This window comes from Haliaeetus albicilla, chromosome 2, assembly GCF_947461875.1.
Source record: "Haliaeetus albicilla chromosome 2, bHalAlb1.1, whole genome shotgun sequence".
Taxonomy (NCBI): domain Eukaryota; kingdom Metazoa; phylum Chordata; class Aves; order Accipitriformes; family Accipitridae; genus Haliaeetus; species Haliaeetus albicilla.
The window spans coordinates 76,309,324-76,326,767 of NC_091484.1; the positions used below are offsets into that span (position 1 = coordinate 76,309,324).

At 41.2% G+C, this 17,444-nt stretch overlaps 1 long non-coding RNA gene across 1 annotated transcript; it reads right to left on the minus strand.

Moving 5' to 3' along the window:
• Positions 1-13,411: 13,411 nt before the first annotated feature.
• LOC138684480 (uncharacterized) lies at positions 13,412-17,336 on the minus strand. Its single transcript, XR_011323772.1, has 4 exons — positions 17,098-17,336; positions 16,855-16,980; positions 15,690-15,749; positions 13,412-13,804 (listed from the first exon to the last, which is right to left on the minus strand). It is a non-coding gene; the product is annotated as an uncharacterized lncRNA (long non-coding RNA).
• Between the last annotated feature and the right edge of the window lie 108 nt (positions 17,337-17,444).

Genomic DNA, 17,444 nt, shown 5'->3' on the forward strand with positions numbered 1-17,444 from the left:
TGCCACTTTGATGCCTATATTAAGGCAACTGAACTAAATTCCAGATCTCAGCTAAATATAAGGGGATCATAGGCAGCTAGTTTACATGTAGAAATGAACACTGAGATTTCTGATTTTTTTTTAGCTGAATGCCACCAGAAACCACCATTAAATAAAAAAATAAAGGTAAAAATCATGGTGTTCCTAACAAGAGCATTGATTTTGACATAGGTAATCTGTTTTTCAACATATAGGTTTGTTTCTTTTGGCAGACATTTTGGGATGTTCAGTTTAAGATGTGAATATCTCATGATTTCTTAGCTGGTCTTGGAAGAGATTATAGTGCTACCAATAACAGAACAATGTATTCCTAGAGGAAAAAAAAAGAATCCATGGAGACATATTTCAATCACAATACTGGACTGTTAGGTCTTTCCCCCAAATCCTAGCTTGTGTGGTATCTGAAGGGTATATCACATGAAATGAGATTGTGAGAGATCCTATTACCTGGGCTTCTGGCAGTTGCTGACCCTTTGAAATGTGTAGCCAAATAAAATACCGAGACATATGTTGTTATGTTACTACTACAGAGATTTGAACCATCATTTCTCATGGAGCAGGCTATAGCTGTGAAAAGGACAAGATGGTTTCTCTCTCACAACTCAGCACAAGCTGTCTGTTCTCATGCGCTTTGCAGGCTTCACAGTGAAAGCTGGTTTCAAAGAGAGAAGTTGTGGAGTCTACCTCCTTAGAGATATTAAAAAACTATCTAGACATGGTCTTGGGCAACCGGCTTTAGGTGGCCCTGCTTGAGCAGGAGGGTTGGACCAGATGCCTCCAGAGGTTCCTTCCAACCTCAGCCATTCTGAGATTCTGTGGAGAGGGGAGTAAAGAACAATAGAAATGTTTTGAACACGCATACAAATAATTTTTTGGTGTGTAAAACGTAACCTGGAAAAAAGTCTAAAATGAGATTATGTGAAAATGAAAGAAAGAGATAAATAGTCCTCACTGCTTGCTTAGAGGTTTGTATCAGCTCGTTAATACTGAAAGAAAAGAAGATAAATAACCTCGACCAAAGGCTCTGAGACTGAAAACAAGCAGTTTCTTTTATGTGATAGAAAAGGAGTAAGGCGAGGGATCAGAGGAGAAAGATGACACATCAGTAACTCCCGGTTAAGGATAGGTGGAGGAAAATTCAGGATGTGCAGTAGCAAGGTAAGGTTACATAGGATAAGATCTGAGACAAAAGATACAAGGTGACAAGAATCCAAGTGAGATCTGCCCTTCTGTGGACGGACAGAAAAAGTCATTTCCAATAATATATCACCTGGAGTAAGGTGGGATGGTTAATGACAACATAGTCTTTCCCAATAACATGGAAACTTTGAAAACTATGAAACTTTGCAGCTTATCTCTAGTTCCTCAAAGGGAGGTGAAGAGAAGAAGCCACGCTGAGCAGGAGGAGAATTCAGAGCGGACAGGTCTGCATGCCACCTGCACAGGGGTGGCAGCTGGAAAATGAGACGATGCAGAATTAAGATGTAGAAGGGGAAACATGAGGTAAGCAGTGATGTGAGTCATTCTGACACACCATTAATTATGTTTCCAACCCTGGAATGAGATTGTCTCAGTCCTGTATGTTTGTCAAGGTGGAAAGTGCTAGCACAAGCCTGTGTGTATGTCAGAGAGGTTTCCAAAGGGAATTAGGTGAGGCTGAAGTAATTCCTTATGGCTGAGTTACATTTCATCCTCTGCCGGTAAGAGAAACAGTATTGGACAAATGTTCACTGAGTGTGATGTGAAGCTTGGGATCCACCTCATCTTCAGCCATCTGAAAATGAAGGAGCAGGTTCCTCTCCAGTGGGAAGCTGGTACTTCCAGGGAATGGTTTGCATCACCTGTTTTGGACACTGTACTGGGACAGGGTGCATTAGCATCTGACTGTGTCCATCTTTATTTATTGTCAGTAAAGTGGCCCACACAACTTTTGTACACCTGGGCATTGCTTTTTAAATTCCCCCACATCATTAGTTAGCCATTTAAGCCAGGGAACTCTTTACCATTGGGTAGCTGAGATATCCACTTAAGGCTGGCAGATATGACAGAGAGAGAGCACAAGGAGACCCCATGTTTCTGGCACGGCTGCTGGAGGCCAGGCAAGAGACTGCAGTGCATAAAATGGTGCCAGATACTTATTTTTAGGCAGAAGAATTGCACCATGTACTGCCCTGCTGACTGACTCCCCTGAGCCCACTGACTGTGCTGTCTAAATTCATTGGACAATATGAAGTTACCATGCAGTGTGCTTCTGATATAAACCTGCTAATCCACCAGCATTTTTCTACCCCCACGTCCACTTAAGCCGGGATTACTTCACAGTGACTAATGTAGAGGGGTTCTTTGTTTTAGTTTATAATAATATTGCAATGATAATTGTGTTTAACATTTTGCTTCACTCCTAACCTACAGAATTATCTAATTATCAGAGATCACAAGTGTCGGAAGTGGTCCTAAAGCATCAAAAGTCTTGCACGGGCTTCATGTCTTTTAACACATACACAACTGTAAAGAAGCATGATGCAGATCAGAAAGTTTTCAAACCAGAATCAAAGTCAGTGTTAGAAATCTTTTGGTTTTCTCCTTTTCACCTCTGTAAACTGGATATACAAGTGCTTTTGGGTAAGACTTCCCTGTCTGCTACTGATGGGAAACATATGTGCAGAAAATACACTGGAGAAACAGTTCAAGAACATGTTATTCTAGGAGAAACATTATTGATGTGATCCTGCCAAAGATATCAAGACTTTTGGTAATTGCCAGTGTATGTGCTCTCTGGGCAATTCAGTACCCACCACTGTGCAAGCAAAAATTCCTACAAGTATGAAAGATCTTTATCATTTAGGACTCTGCGTCATGCGTTACTCTCCCCTTCTTTCACAGATTTTGTGGTTAGAGTGAGCCACTCTCAGCATTTGTCCTGGAAAAGTCAATGTGAATGAATGTTTAGAAGATCAACAGTTTCAGCTGGGCCTCAACTACATTGTAAGACCCCGAGCCCGCACGTCTCAAGCGCCCCGATTCCTGCCCTCACCATAAGTGAAACCCATAAAACTGCAATTAATGGAGAATTTTGGAGTATTGCTGAGCACACGGAAGGATGGGAGTGTGAGCCCTGAACCCCAGCCATTCCTCACCCACTCTCCAGACCGTGTGGACACAGTGCAGTGAGCCAGAGAAGTAATTTCACCAGTTGCTTGTTTTGCAAGTCTGATTTGTAATGATAGCTTTTGGCATAAAGATTCATAAAGAAATTTTTGATGGGGAGTTTTTTTGATTTTTCCCAATACTGCTGCAGATTGCATATGAGTGCAAAAGAGTCAAGGGATAAGGAGAGACTATGGAGCATACAAACATTAGGAACTTGAGAGTTGGGGAAAAAAAAGTGTATCTTCAAAACCTGAACCAATAAATAAAATATTTGAAGAGAACAGTCTGCAAGAACCTGCCACAGGAAAAGTCACAGATATGGATATAAAGGAGACAACTAAGAAATTGTTTAGCTTAAACTCAGTAGACATCAGACAGAACTAAAGAGGCCTCCAGAACTGGGTAGGAAAGACAGACTATCTTTGCACTAAAATAATAAAGGTTATATATTAAAAGATGGAAAGACTAGGCAGAATGTTGTTCAATGAGCCAACAGCAGTACAGTTAGCTGTTCCTCTGCTAAGAAAATGAAGGATCCTGCATCAAGAATAAACAAGATCATGTGGTCAGCAGAAGAGACCTTTTTGGAAGTGATTTGTGATGTCACCCCATGACTTTACATGATCCAGTTTTCCAGAGATCTTTCAAGTTCTCAGGGCTTCAGGAAAGCACCTAAGAGAGAAAAAGCTAAAGATAATCTTGGTCCAATACTATCTAATCCTTAGGAAACACCCCATGAGAAAATTATATCTTTGTGTGTTCAGTTTTCTGGTATCACAGCAAAGGTAGATTAGTAAATAATCAATAGGACAGGAATGACTAAATATTCACAGTCCAATCAAATCTGTTTTAATAAAGTCAAACTGAGGGTAAAATGTTGGGGAGACAAGACTGCAGATTCTATGTGTGAGAGGGGAGAAATTTATCTGGCAAATGGCAAATGAAGCATCGATAACTGTCTCAATGTGAACTATTACCAAAAAAAAAGACCAGTGCAACTTTTGGATGTATGTGGAGAAGATTCAGTAGAAGGCGGGAAGTGACCTTGCCTCTATGAAGTACACCATTTTGTTAAATGATGTATCCAGCTCTGGAGTACACATTTTTGAAAAGACATCTAAACAATGGAGAGAGTTCAAAGGAGAATTGCAAATACAATCCAAGGCAGGAAAATAAATCTTTCACCATGTAGCCTAAGAAGTTTAATTTATTCAGCTTGTTGCAGGGAAGGCTAAGGCACGATGCCATCTGATGAAAACAACTCCTGGTTCACAACCTCTAGCTGTCCCAAAGGCTCCACCTGGAACTATCATCCCCATCTCTTTGAGAAGGCTGGAGAAAACCTGTAACAGGCTTCATATGTGGAAGATGAAAAGAAACACTAGCATGCTGACACCTTGAAGTATTTGAGTCCAACTCTGTTTTGGGATGGGATGACGCACCAGAAATTTCTATCCAAATCTTACATCTTATTGGATATGTTCAGGCTGTCCAGATGGCAGGAGATATTCTAGAGATAACCATCTACTTTATTACTTTCTGTGTCCACCATACATCCCTACTATGACTTGTTTTTTAGGAGTAGAAGACATCAAATGTGAACAAAATAATGCAAACTGCCAATCCTTTGGAAAACTTAGCATCTGAAATATTATTGAAGAACGTCCATTTAATTGGTGTGAAATTGTTCAATTTGCATATTTACTGCCCATCTCAGTCCCATTTCGGGCTCCTCACACTGCACAGAGAGAGAGGAAGAAAGAGTAAGGGCTACATTTGGTATAACTATTATTTTAAATAACTTGAATCACAGTCTGTGTCAGTCCCAGTCCCTGTCATCATGTGTCAGCTGGGCAAGGGGAAACTGCTCTTTTCAGCTATTGCAATTCCTTTTTCATAAAAGCCAAAATGATTATAACAATTTGATGACCTCTACATGGTTACAGCCATGGTTGGCCTTATATCTGTACAGCACTAAAAGGACTGTAATCTGGAAGGCGTGCTGGGTATTCCCAGAGGGCCAGTGTACTCTGATTTTGGGAGCAGCTATTTAGCAAGACCTGCTGATCTTCGGCTAATGTTTGCATCTCAGACAATTTGTGTAACATTACAGGCCAAAACCACCTGCATATGCAAGCAACAAAGCCCAGCTGTTCCTTTTTTATTTCCCTTGAGGTTCCCTCTCTCAGATAAACTGACATTTTTCCTTCCACCATATTCAATCCTAGCATAATTCTAATATACATCATACACAGTTGAGCCAAACTGTGCAATGATCATTTGCTTGATTATTAGCTTTCCCTTCCTAGCTCTCCACTTGTCTGGATCTATGGTTGTGGATAACCAAAAGAAAACAGGTTCACACCCTAATCCAGATCTGCAGCTGCTTTGCTAATAGAAATGCTAATAGAAAATGTCCCTGACTTTTAAGGAGTCCAGCTGTGCCTTAAGAAGCTTGGGAGGCTTTGAATTCCAGAACAGTTGATATAAGAAGCCCCCATAGCTACTATTTACTTTCGTGCTGTTGACCCACTAGTCCAAGCTACGTGCTTACTCAAACCTGCCAAATTCTATTATTTGTACTATCTTTCAGAACACAGAAAATTACCCAGTCTCACTCTTCTTTTCCTCCCACCATTGATCCAGTCATTATGAGAAAGTGAATTAATTACTGGGGCAGACAATTTATGGAACACTGTTTAGCCTCTGTTGCTCGCCTGTGTTGTAAATGACCAGCTGAGCAGAGACACATCCTTCCAGGACACACATCTTTCTCAGTGCAAATTCTGAAATCCCTGGTCATTATACTTATTTCCATACCAGGTGGCTCCTTCTTCTACAGGTTGGAGCAGACTAGGGGGCAGGGGGCTAAATGTTTGCCTTGGAAATCCCTTGGGAGCTGAGGGTCAAAACCTGAGTAGTTCTGCTGGATGCCACCAGACTATGGGAATTCTCCCCGTTCTTTCAGGCCAACCGAAGGGACTTGGTAGGATATTCCCATCTCCTCTCCTGTCCAGCAAAGGCAAAAAGGAGATGCAGAGCCGCTACATGCAAAGAAAGTCAACCTCCATCCAATTCCATGATGGTCTGATCCAACTCTCATGCAAGTCAACTGTTCCTCTCTTACATCGTTGGGAGATGAATGTTGACACAGACTTCTCCCTTTTCTTCTTGTCCTGGAGCTAGTGGATACACTATCCCACATTATGGCAGAAATCTGCTATTTGAAATGAACCAGGCAGTTGTCTGATTTTTCCTGTTTCTTCCTTGTTCAGAAAGTCTTAGCCATTGAGTGTCATCCTTCCATTTTTCCACCCTCCCTGAAGACACACAAGTCTTCCTGCCATGTAATCCATGTAACAAAGTGGGAATGCAGCACAGGGTGCATCTCTACAAACTCCTGCAATTCACTCAAAAGCACCTCATTTAAGCCACTCTCCCTATTAACAGGTATTCAGATTATAAATTTACATGCCTACTGCTGACTTTATTTTACTTAGGTTTTGCCTTACATGCCTTATTTCTTGGAATCTCTCCTTTAAAGCAATCTTGCGGCATATGGCAATGTTTTTGTTTTTCTTTTTAATTCACTTTCTGGGAATTTAACAGATCAATGCAATACTTACGTGGCTACATGCTGTAATTGGCTAAACAGTAATGAGCACATACAGAGATACTGTTTGAACCACTTGCAGGTATTCTGATAGTCCCACTGGAAGAAAAAGCTTGGAAAACTATGTGATCTAAAACCACACACACACTTTCACAGCAGAATATAAATACTTAGTCTGGAATTACTGAGAGCTCTGCAAACCCTAGTGGGGGGTATAATTATCCCAGCCTTCATTGAATGAAGGGAATGAATGCACAAATTAAGGGTGTGACCCAGCTCTCTTTATGCCACATTAGCCATAGTGGGTTCCTCTCCGGCTGTCTTTTACCATCCGTTAAAGGAAAGTTTCTACCCAGCTAGCTGAGACACACCACCACACGATGTGCACATTCGTAATCTATTTCTGTCCAAGCCAAAGGGTTTATTTCAAGTCACTGCTTTGTGAACACGTTTGAGTGTCCTCTGAACACAGACCCAGACCCCAATTTACCTGTGGGATGGAGACTATACGGTGCAGGGATGGCACTAGACGCAGCCATGTCTTAAACCACTACAGCAAGCTCTAGAAAAGCTCATTTTATGCCAGGATCACTGTTTTATGTCCTGATGCAGCACCAATGAATCAGCGTGAATGCACAGTGTCAAACAGTGAGGTGTTAGCATGCCTTTACAGAGTAGTACAAATCTGCACGCTCTTAACACTTGAGTCTTATTTTCTTATAACATCAGGAAGAGATGGAAAAATAGGAGGTAATATGATAGGAACCATTCGTTACTGGTGAGATGGGAACAGATTCACACAAACACAAAACTGAAAGATGACTTTGGGAAAGGACCAAACTTTTAATGCTTCCTAGATCTCAGCTTTGCTCCTCTGAAGTAAAGCTGGGACCTAATATTATTTATGGACTTTTTTTTTTTTCCAGTTGAGCATCTCAGACTGCTGCTGCAGCAACTTAACTCATCTGAGTTTTGGCAAACTTGCTACATAGACTCCATGGTTCTGCACATTGATGTTTTTCTGCAAGGAAGGAAAATGGTAGTCCCTATAAATACTCATATCACAAGTGTGAACTTATTTAGGATTACTGCTGCAAGGAATAATTAATCTCTCTCCCAATCTGTTTTTATTTAATTTTATTTCTTATATTCAGATGGGATCCCAAGTTGTAATGATGGTAAGATGTTTGCAATGATCGTTATCATGTAGGGAGATAGTTGAAGGTTACTTACAATATTTACTTCACTTTTAATTAATTGACTTCAATGCTGATGTCTTCGCTGGTGTCCTCATGTTCTTGTTTAGAGATAAAACAAGCCGTAATGAAGGGCAAATCTTGTATGTGATGCTGGCTTCTAAGGAACAGGATTTTCAAACCTGGAAAGAAAGAGAGGATCTGTTTGATAAAAATGAGGAAGAAAAAAGAAAAGAACGAAAAGTGAAAGGGAGATGTGTTCGACCAGTGAAATGGCCACATATGGACACACATTGCAAGGTGTTGGTGATCCCAAGGAAGACAAAGTAAAGTGCTTAGAAAAAGGCTGAACTGGGTTTACAGCAAGTTACAATATCCATAGAGGTACAGGGATGGAACTGTACCTTCAAAGGTGTACAAATGCCCATGGTCATTATTCCTGAGTATTCCGAAATGGAAAGACAGGTGGTAGCTTTAATAAAAGGAGAGAGAAGACAGTTGATAGGAGAGCTTTATGACCAAAGGTGCTTTAGGAGACCGTGTGAGTGAACAGAGAGAAGGAGTAGTGTGTGCAGTGCTGTGTGTTGGCTATGCTAGAGACAACCCCATCTCCACTCACTTGAGTATAATGAAATATGTGACCTTAAGAATATGGACGACTCGAGGCTCGGAGGAAGTTTATCTGTCTGAGATCTTCAGTGAGCATGAGATTAATTTCACCTAGCTTAAGCCATCTGGAAGTTAAGCACTGAGTTTAAGCTGATCATTTGAGGTCTCTCTACAGCCATTGGAGGAAGACAGACACTTTCTGAAAGTGAGTCGCATCATCTGGATGTATGGCAAAGGAGAGGTAGATCTTCTTCATGGTGGAGGTCATTGCATTTCCTTTCAATCCGTCCTCCTAATGAAAAGTAGCTTTTAGAGTCTTCAGTCCTTTCATATGCAGATCACAAGGGGATTTGCAGGGTGCCAGATATGTGGCAAATGGCTGTGCCCTCCTCTGCCATGGCTGTGCAAGCCCAAATGCTACTGAACACAATCAGTATGAGACTCAGTGTGAAAAACAACAAATCTTAGCTAAAGATTGCAGATACTTTGCCTGCATGTGCCTGTATACCTGGGCCATGTAGGTGTTCAGCCTGTAAAGTAACTGCAGAACAAGGTTCCTGAGGTTCAGTAGATTTACTGGTGTGTGTGCTGGTTAGTCATGTGGCTGAATACAGTGTTTCCTGCTGAAATAAATACAACCACCAGGAAGCTGATTCAGTTTGCAAGAGTTCACATCCACAAGACTATTATCCATTCCCGGTTGTAACTTATGTTTTTGTTACCAGAGCAGACAGTGTTGACAGATCTTCTTACTGCTTCCCCAGCACCAACTTGCACTATGCTTGTTCCTGGAGAAATATGGTAGGTCTTGCTAATGGTTTGTGTCGCAAACAAGGATAGTAGTTTTATGTATCAAAGTTTACTTTGAAGTAAAGATCTGGTCAACATGGTTAATGGTGTCTCTGGTGTCATGCACTGCTAAGGATTTTCTTTTGTTTTAGGGGTTATGCATAGGTGAGTTGCAATAGATACGTTATCTCTAGACCTTAGTCAAACTTTGAGTTTTCTGTTCCTGTAAACAAGGGAGGACAATACCAGCCAGGATTATGAAACTACAGTAAGTGCACAACTGTTGGACAACTACACCTGAGAGATAGTTAGCAGTGGGTCATTGTCAAAATTGAGGATGTTATTGAGATAGTGGCTCTGCTAGGACCTTGTTCTGGTGTGTTATTTTCAATTGTTTTATGTCTTGAGTGATGGAGTAGTAAACAGGTGTTAAAGTTGCAAACGTTATTGAGTTAGAAGGGGCAGCAGTACTCTGGACGTGCAAGATTAGAATTTAAGATGAACCTTGTGAATTGTAAACTGGTCTGAAGTACAAAGGAGGCTGTCCTATAGAGAAAACTCACAATGTTATAATCATACAAACACCAGATAAAGAACTACATGTACAGAAGTCAAGAAGACCAGAGGAAGAAAGTTTGTAAGAAAATGAGTTATTAGTCTAGAAAAAGTAAGACTAATAATCTTTAAAAATCTCACTCATTTTTGAAAGGAAGGGGAAAATTGCTTTCCAAGATGCATGTTGTTGGGCTTTATTTGCCACAAGGGAGATTTGGGAAGTTTGGACGTTAGGAAACCTTTCTAACGGTAAGCACTGGAATTGATCATCTAAATGGGTACAAGAATAACCATCCTTCAGGAAGGTCTTTAAGACAGCCTAGATAAACTGCCGTCAGGAGGATTGTAAGTGTACCTGGAGACTCAGGAAAGACTAAGTAACCTCCCAAGATGATCCATTTACTATGAAGTTCTGGCACAGCATTCTGTAAGGCATACAAGTGCTCTGCCTATGGTTACTTTGTTTTATTGTTTTATTTCTGCAGCCCGTATTAAGATGGTGAGTTATTCTGCTGCTGCAATATGATCTCATAGATTTGACAAGTCCAGCTGACACTTCACAGACTGTGGCTGCGCGATAAACCTGACAAAGTTCACCTCAAGGCTTTTCCTGCTTGGGAAATAGATCACAAGTTTCACCTCAAGGTCTCCCTTTTATTTTCCTATCAGCTCAACATCCAGTGCCCTATAACACTTGGCAGTTAAAAGAAATTCACTATTATAAAGAAGTCTCTGATGTTGAATCAGCACCTCGGACTGTGCCAAAGACAAGCTGGGAGCCTGAGCAGTTGAGCCATGGTGAAACAGAGCATAGAGCGTACGGCAGTGATGAAATCTGGGTAAAAAAACTCATGAAAATTGCATTAAAAAGCCTCCCTCAAAACAAGCAAATAATCAGCATTGCTCCAGTGGAGCTTTGCAGCTTATGGCAGTAGAAGATTGGACTGGATTCCTCCTGCACATTAAAAATCCAAGCGAACTGTCATCCATACTGAAAACTTTCCTATAGCAATAACAATGGTTTATTCACCTCCTGTGTTTGTAATGAACTACCAAGGCTTTCATTAGCACAGTCACTGATGTGTCATGCCCAGTATTCCTGGCAGACTTGTTATTTTATGTAACACAATGTCCAGGGCAAAAAAAAAAGAAGAAAAAAATTGGTCAACCTCCCAGTGATGCACTGGGCACAGGAAACTCAAAAGGACAATTGTTGCTAAATATGTTCACTTAGAAAAAAAATAATGATTGGAATTTAACCCTCAATGTGGTGGCATTTTCTAGGATTGCCAGAGAAACCAACCATTTCACAAGACGGCTGTGCTTAAATAACACATATATGAGAAGTTTTGTTGGGAGAAAGATGTAAGATTTTCTCCCATTTTATGGTAAGGGATTCATACTCCCTTTCTCACAAAAATGGCTTGCTCCTAAAGTGCACTGACATTTGTTTGGTTAACATCCATTGCTCCTATAAGAGGGACATTATTTGGTATATTAATGCTGCTGAAAGTTGCCTGCTGCTAAGCAGCAGAGCGTGGGGGTTTCTCTCTCCAGCATAAGCTTGGAGAGAAGAATTGCCTATTTTGGATGATGCCTTCAGACAAAAGATGATCCTGATGAAAGCCAACTTTTCTGTACCCTTTCTCTAGCACTACATGCTGTGTGTCAGGAGAGCAGGCAGTGGTAAAGACTTCATGGTCCGTAATGCTACCTCCTTAGGAGAGATGCTGCTGTCTACTTGGTGGCACAAGAGAATCAGGGTGAGAGAAAAATCTGGTTTGTGATGCAGGCTGATTTAGCAACTGTCTGGGAAATTCCCGTTTGTGTCAGTCATCTTTATTATTTCATGTCCCAGAAGTGTCAAAAAAAAAAAAAAAAAGGGTAATAACAGTCCTTTCACTGACATGGTTGACAGCTGTACAGCTCTCATGGGCATAGAATTGGGATTTCCAGAGAAAGGTAAGTGCTGACTCTGGAGCTAGGCAGCCTAGGCAGCCTAAATATTTGTGTAAATGGAGCCAATGGAGTGTAGGTGTCTAAAATCGAGGGCTGTGATCACTTTCTGAAAATGCACACACTATGCATTCACTAAGAGGCAGGCAAAGGACATCATCTCAGTTGGAGCCATTTCCATGGTAGATTCCTACAGTTAGGGGAGACAAATGCCACCTGCATAGCTTTGTTGGACTTGTGATGAAAAATCGTGCTGTACTAACACATTTATCACTGCATTATATGTGATTTCAGGACGTGCAGTAGGGTCTTTTGCTCTCAGAGGAGAGAACAACTTGAAATGAAATTTGAAGAAAACTCTCCAAGGACATTCATGAGTGATTTTTTTCTCCTCAGTTATGCCTTCAATACCTCTTTCAAGAGAAAAAATTTTTTAATCATCCTCTCTGTCTATCTGAACTAAATCGATATAAATAGGTTTGCCTCTGCTGATACTGAATTTCATTCATTTAATTGTACAATCACAGATTTTGTCCCGTCATATATTAATTGATAAACTTTTATCTTCTTCTGTCTTACTATGACCTGAAGGGAAAAAGTAAAAGAAAAAGGAAAATGGAGAGAAGAAACATGGAAGTGCTGTAGTAAGGAGGCTCACACACCCATATGTAGTGAAAATTAAAAAAAAAAAAAAAAAAAAAGAAAATCCCTCAAAAGAGATTTATGATAACTAGGTGAACATGGAGGAACGTACGGGTATTTTTTGTTCCTAAGAAAAGGAAAAACTTGATCATTCTTTAGAACCTGCTTTGATTTCACTGAATCGTGAAATACCCAAATGAAAATTAATCATGTGAACTTTATGCCTTTGAATCTTGCTCATTAGAGGGTGACATGCCATCTTGGCTCCCGGCACAGCAGGTGATTCATGTGGTTGATAAATAACTGCTGATCCTCCCAGATGAGTTTCTGAGGATTCAGGTCCAGCTTCACAAAATGATTTAAGGGTCCAGCTCTGTAAGAAAATATTACAGGCTCTGAGTTTACCATACAGGGAACAAAGTCAGCCGAGTCGCTATAGAGGGAATTTTCAGCAGTCGGCATATGGAGCAAGTGGGTGCTTAGACTGGCTGATAGCAAATGCTAAAGAAGGACATGTGTCTGAAATCTTCCATCTTTCCTGGATTTAGGAGCGTTAAGTCAGGGATTCAGTCTAAAACGCCTCCCAATTCTTGGACACCTTACTCATGCTGTCAGGTGTCAGTTGTGCTCAGGCACCTCTCCTGCAGAGAAATCCCCAACTGTCTTTGCATTGACTCAACTGCCACCTCACACTTTTTACGTTAGCAAAATGGGACAGGTTATCCTTCTAGCCAGAAAGTCAATTGAGCCCAGGAAGCAGCTGCTGAATATTGGTGTAAATCTGTTTAAGTCAGTGGCGTTATTCTTATAGGAAACTCCACCTCTGAACTCCAGCTTTCTATACGGACAGCACTGAACAGAATACATGGGGAAACATTTTCATTCCAGCCTGCAGTGCTGGACTCCTTTCCATTTCTGAGATGTTGGGGCAAGAATACATGGATCCTCTAGCTCTTCCCTGCTTCATGGCTTTGCTCTTCTCCACGGTGGTGAGAGTCAGTGATGCCTCAGAGGGGTGAAAGGCTATGGGAAGAAAGTAGGAATTGCTATTTCCTCTGAAACTGTGAGTAATATAGTTTTCCTAGCAATTGCCACTTGCCTGCTAAAAGACTTGGCTGGCTGGGTCACAGGATAACTAATTCTTCTTGAGAGAAGAGTAATTGTAGTTTGCTGAAGTTCCTCTAGTTCTTCCAATTATTTGGCCACTGAACTGACACACATTCCCTCTGCCCTTCGACTTTGACTGTTCCTTCACCTAAGTGGAAAATTCCCAGAGAAGTCATGTCAGCCAAGACCAAATTTGCAGTCGCTGACATTTGTTTCTTCTTCAAATAGTAGAAAGATGCTAAGCAATTTGACATGAGGGAGCACAGAACAAAGCCTACCACTTAAACAAGTACATTTGTTTTCTGACTGAAATATTAAGTGAGGATTGTACTACAGTCCTTCAGAACCTGATTTGTTTCAGACAAAAAATGAGTTGGTCCTGCAATCTTGGCAATTAAATATCCAGTACTGTGAGCTTGATTTTTTACTCAGCTGTCTCTAGTGTAACTAAATTAGAGAGCTGTTGAGAGTACACTGGTTTAAATAATCTGTGAAAAATCACCCCTCATCTAAAAGGCTACTTTCTCCCTCTTGTTCCCATCAGATATGTTCTTCACTGCATGTCCTAAACACTTACATAAGGTTGGCAGTCATCTCTATTTCTAGATACATAATTCCAGAAAAAAACAAACCCCACCTTCAAGTGTGATTTGGCACATAAGCTAAAACCATGCCTAGAAAAGCTGTCTGCACAAACCCCAGCTCAGCTGATATGCAGGACACTGGATTTTGCCCTTTTTTGCTTCCTCGTGGTTTATGGGGACTGGGTATACGGGCCTCTCATTACTTGGCCAAGTGCTGGGGTCTTTGCCATCAGCCTGAGTAAGATGGGATGGAGCTCATTTTGTGGAAAAGTAGCATAATGAGTTGGGCACCAATTAGATCTGCATTGTGGTGGACATTTCTGAAGGGGTCCAACTGACGTATTGCTGCCCGACTCACGTCTTCTCGCTCCTCTTTCCTCATTACGCTTATACTGTTGATTTAATTTGTCCACTCTGCCAATTCCCTCTACTTCTTGTGCAGAATATTTGTTCTTTTGTTGCTGTCTCCTTTTGTTTCCCCACTTGGTGGTTCTTCTACAGACAGGACAAGGCTGTCTCTGCTGTGTCTCTTTGCACAGCACTGAAGGCATAGGGGCCTCGGTATCATCACCATGCAAGCAATTAGTAACAACACAGCAGTCATAATCATGATTTTGTTCCCCTCAGAACATAGACAGGTAAGATTGGCTAATAGCTCCACACACCTCTCTCAGATGTGTATTTTCCCTATTTATATGTAATAGTTTATGTTTTTAATTTATCTCAGATTTTCTTTTTCTTTTCTGCCTGAATGACAATTTTATTGAGTTATTGTGGCATTGAGTTCCAAAATATGAAATAAGGAGTGGGTAGTAGTTATGAAGAGACCAATGGAGAGTCCCAGGATGAAAATATAAGCATATTAACTAACTCCCAAGGGGGGTGACCAACCTGCTGCTCTAAAGGCACATTTAATTCGTGTTGTTCACATATGCCACTGGTCAGAGTAAAGGTCTTGCTTGCCTGGTACCCTGTCTCTGGCACAGGCCAGTCAGAGATACCTAGAGAAGATTGTAGAAGTCAGGGAAGCATTTTGCAATACTTCCCAAGCCTATTTTCCTGGCTTCTAGAAATTTTCCTTTGAGGGATTCCTTCTCACTTTATCAGTACCGGTACAAAGGTTGTTTGGTCATCCAGATCCTAATTGTAGGAAGTGAGTAAAGTGGGAATTTCCTGTGGACACGGCTCAATATCTAGGCAGCTCCATCCCACAGGTGCTAATCTGGGACACATGGAAACTCTTGTAAACTATTCCTAGAGCTCTGCTTTCCCTAGTCCCCTGAGGTGTGTAATATATGCCCTGTGTCTTGGGCATCTGCTTGGTAGGAGCAGAGAAGCTGGTCACTTAAGATCTTCAAGTCTCAGAGACTATTTGCAGTAAATAAAGTTTCACTGATTAGAATACAACTAGCATCAATTGTATTATATTAAAATTCCACCACCAAGTACCATGTTTGGCTAAATTTGGGGTTTGATTTGTCTGTCACATGGTTCCTCACTGAAGTCCCACTGTAATTAGAAAGGTAAAACCAATAATTAATTTGTTCCCATTTCTTTGCTTTTTCCTTTTTTTCACTGGTACAGTTCTGTTGTGTAAGTATATTATAAAACAGAAAGAAATAAAATTTGTTATATGGAAAATCAAGAACATCTGATGCCTAGAAAGAATAAGAACTTGGGGATGACAGGCTGCAGACATCTGGATTTTTATTTAAACAGTCTTCAGCTTTGTATCCGAATCATTTTTTGAAAGCCGAATATATTTTAAAAACCCTTATTGACTGTCTAATAACATCCAGGTGTGTATTTGATTTCATCTTCATACTGACATATTGTCCAAGTGAAAAAGCCTTGAATTAATTTAAGGACAATTTAGAAGTTGACACCAGTGCATTAAAGTAAGAAGAGGGAGAAAAAAGAGGAGGCAGAGAAGTCGGCAGATTTTAAATACCCGTCTTTCAAGACTTGTGCCTGGGGAGTTAGTTTCTGACTCGGGATCAGATTTTGCGTAATTTAAAGTCAGAGCAAACTTCCTGATTTACAGATGAACGTACCACCCACTGTTAGAGCAGGCAGCGATCTGATAACACAGGGGTTAATCTGCGCCTCTGATAAAACCAGAGGAGGTTAGACCTTTTGCTCCAAAAGACACTCTGGCACTGCTGGGGGATTCATTTTGTCTGCAAAATCAAGCATGTAATTTCCCTTCTCCCTTGCTCTCCCCTTCTGTCCGTGTGTCCGGCCAGTCCTGTGGCTCAGCAGCAGCAGCAGCAGCAGCAGCAGCAGCCAGTCTCCCTGGTGACAACCAGGACAGCCGACCTTCAGCAGGGTGCTCTAAGATACGCTTTCACTGCGGGACACGGGCTAAGAAGCCCCCAAATTGGCTTTTTTCCTGCTGGTCGGAAGTAGTGGGGGAGAGCAAGCCTGAGACACCTCTGTGCTTGAAAGAAAAAACTGAAAAAATTATATGAAGTAAAAAAAAATTAAAAAAACCCCAACCCCCCCCAAATCATCTGCCCCTCAGCATCCAGATCATCCATAGAAAGCTTCCAGCTTACTTGCAGTGCTGTGTCAGATTTACACGGTGTTCACAGAGATTAAAAGTGATCCCTACCATTCACCAGTTAACACCAGCTTGTGTGAGCCTGGGTAAATACATGTGTTTGTCCGTACAGCCATCGGGCTTGGCATCAGAAACAAGTCCACGTCGCCACAAAGCCAGCAGAAGAGACATTTCTACCTGTTTTCAAATGAAACAGAGGTCCTGAAGTCCCTAGAGTGTGGATTTAGTTGTCAATTTTATTTACTACTTTCGGATGTTATCTGCCGCCGGTGAAGCTAGGCATGAATAACTTACCAGTCTGCACAGATAACTTTGCTTTTTGTTTCAGTCCAGCTTGAGACAGAAATCCTGTAAAAGCTTTCATTCCAGTCCGTGTGCTGAATGATGATGATACAGGAATTAAAGAAGTGAGGGTAAAATTCCTGAGGCACTCCTAGACTTTTCCAAGAATTTTACAAAGCCTCTTAAAAACGGCAGCAGAGATCGAACGCTGTTAAGGGAGAGGGGGAAAAAAAAAAAAAGGAAGAAAAAACTTTGGCAGGCATACAGTGTCTTACATCAATCTAGCAGTCAGCATCTATGTAGACGTTCTTTCCTCCTTTTGTGCAACACCCCTTCCCTCCTACAGACCACCCAAAGCC